This window comes from Babylonia areolata, chromosome 5 (genome assembly GCF_041734735.1).
Source record: "Babylonia areolata isolate BAREFJ2019XMU chromosome 5, ASM4173473v1, whole genome shotgun sequence".
Lineage (NCBI taxonomy): Eukaryota > Metazoa > Mollusca > Gastropoda > Neogastropoda > Buccinidae > Babylonia > Babylonia areolata.
Window position 1 is genome coordinate 36,556,304 of NC_134880.1, and position 3,207 is coordinate 36,559,510.

A 3,207-nucleotide genomic window follows, 5' to 3' on the forward strand; every position below is an offset into this window, starting at 1 on the left:
TTTATTTTTAATTCCAAAAGAGATGACGAGATAGTGGAAATGTTGAGTGAAGATGATATCCTGAATAAGACAGGCTGAACAGCCACAAAAAACAGTCATGTCTCTATCAGGAAAACCAATGTTAAAATATAAAAAATACATAAAAAAGACGTATTTCCATCCATACGATCCTTAGGAATTTGGTGCCATATTCCAGATTTACTTGGAACAAAATCAACGTCCATGTCAGGTCCACATTCTGCATTTCACCCAGCACGGAACATTCTCTGATTCACGTTTGAATTAAAAACTCGTCCCTCCTCTCATACAAACACGTAAGAGAAAGACAGAAACCAAATAAGGGAAAGGATCTTAAGAAAAAAATATTATTTCCAGTCAGAACTTTTGTTGGGTTTTGTTCGTTTCTTTTCCGCTCGTATCACTTTTTGTTTACCAGAAAATCCAAGCAGAATTAGAGAAGACAGTATGAATCATAGAAAGATCAATGGAATTCAAATCAAGAAAGACTGGACAAAGAAAACTTACAAACAATATGAATCATAGAAAGATCAATGGAGTTCAAATCAAGAAAAAAACTGGACAAAGAAAACTTTAAAATAATATGAATCATAGAAAGATCAATGGAATTCATATCACGAAAAACTGGACAAAGAAAACTTACAAACAATATGAATCATAGAAAGATCAATGGAGTTCAAATCAAGAAAAAACTGGACAAAGAAAACTTACAAAGAAGTGAGGGAAAGAGAAGAAAAGAAAGAATAAAAAAAGAAAAGAAACGAAAACAAGCACAAAAACTAAACCAGACAAACAAACAAAAAAAGAACAGAAAGAAAGAAAAGAAGAAAATGTTTGGTGCTTCTGGTGTTTCTTTTTTTCTTTTCTTTTGCGTGTTTTGCTTTTGTTTTGTTTTGTTGGGGTTTTTTGTGTGTGTTTTTTTTTTGTTTTGGTTTGGTTTTAGTTGTTATTTTCTTTTGTTTTGTTTTGTTTTCTTAAAAAAAAAATAAAATAAAAAAATAAACGGTCACCAAAGACCCGAGAGCTTCACAAGGGATATCCGTTATTTCTGAGCAGAGCAGAGTTTAACGACTATTCGGCTTTGGTTTGGGGATCCAGTTTCTTCTCCTGCTGAGGTCAGTGAAATCATTTCTGACCTTCACCCCACTTCTGTAGCTACCGTCTGACAAGCCTCGTTTTCACCCAACACACGTGTTCCCATTGGCCTTTGACAGCCTCAGTGACGTCAGTGATTAGATAGAATCACAGTCTACGTGTGTCGTTCCCCACTGCTAACGTGCACACAACTACCTTCGTTAACACGAGACACGGGTGGTGTGGGTGTGTGTGGAGGGGAGGACAAAGAGGAAGGATGGAAGGAAAGAGAGATGGAAAGAGAGAGAGAGAGACCGAACAACATATTTGTTTGAATTCGTGTCATTTTGTACAAGGCATAGTTACTTTAATGGTTCGTGTTTAATAAAGTGATACAGAAAGAAAGAAAGACATACAATGAGCATAAAATTCCAGTATTCTGCGAGCGAAGTGCGAAGCATCCAGACAGTTTCTGGACAATTGACGTGGGTGACAATGCTGTTTTCCATTGCTTGACCTTCGCTACAATGCCTTGTCTGGCACCGTTCCTCTCAAGGACTCGACGCCATCGTGAAGAATCTTCTTTCTTCTTCTTCTGCGTTTATGGGCTGCAACTCCCACGTTCACTCGTAAGTATACGAGTGGGTTTTACGCCTATGACCGTTTTTACCCCGCCATATAGGCAGCCAAACTCCGCTTTCGGGGGTGTAAATGCTGGGTATGTTCTTGTTTCTATAACCTACCGAACGCCGACATGAATTACAGGATCTTTAACGTGCGTATTTGATCTCCTGCTTGCGTATACACACGAATGGGGTTCAGGCACTAGCAGGTCTGCACACGTGTTGACTTGGGAGATCGGAAAAATCTCCACCCTTTACCCACCAGGCGCCGTCACCGAGATTCGAACCCGGGACCCTCAGATTGAAAATTTAACGCTTTAACCACTCAGCTGCTGCGCCCGTCGAATTTTCTTTCACTTAGTGTGGCGTGGGTTACGTTTTCGTACCAGCCGCCATGGGAAAGCGGTCAAAATGACGGACTTGACGATTGGGGTTCCAACCTGTCACAGCCATGCCATTCCAGGAGATTTCGGCAACCAGCGGCTGTTTTCCAAAGCTGAGTATATGACGGAATAAACTGGGAAGACTGGAATCTCAAGCCAGGTGACTTTCACTTCAAACATAATGTCTGTGACAGTGCTAGCTGTTGTCTTTAGGTGGGTATGAACCCGACACTGAGCTGACTGACTGACAAAACTACGGGCATTTTGTGAATGAACTGCGACTCTCTTCCTCAATTTGGTGTTTGTCACAGTTATGACTTGGGCTAATTAAATTGTGTTGGACTGACTGTGTAACATTATCGTTTTCTGCTTAGATGTAGCGTCTTTGGAAACTAAATGCTAATGAATAAGGTATTGAATGTGTGTGTTTATAAGTGTCCACAGTTTAATCAGTCAGTGATGGTGAGTGAGTTATACGTAAGTACAAACTCAAGACAGTAGCAAAGTCGCTAAGAGCGTTGTTTGCATTTCCCGATCAACGTTGCAGGTGTATGTATCGACTGGACATGACTGACACCAGGATATGTTCTGAAAGGAAGCCTAGAGTGCAGACCTCACGGAGTCTGGACCCTGAATGGATCTCTGTGTCATCACGGACACCATTCTCTCCCTGATCCTTAGTTTAAACAAAGGAAAAAAACGAGAAGAAAAGAATCCCAAATTATGTAAAGTGCCATGCATCACCCTCATGGTGACCTCAATTTTAGAATCAATTCCTGCTCCACTTCTTTACCTGAGAGTGATCGTGTCAGAGTCAATGTGTCTGCATGTTCATGGGGAGTGTGTTGAAGAGCCTTGGTGGCAGTGTCCACTGTCCTGCTCAGCGACTGAGCAATTATTGTCTGCTACGTGAGGTGGTGTTTTGAGTGAACTGATTCAGATCAGGCGGGTTCCGTGACAGAATGGGTCAGGCGTTGCACTTGTGACCCAGTGTTCACAGTGATCAGTGTGACTTGTAACCCAGTGTTCACAGTGATCAGTGTGACTTGTAACCCAGTGTTCACAGTGATCAGTGTGACTTGTGACCCTGTGTTCACCAGAGATCAGTG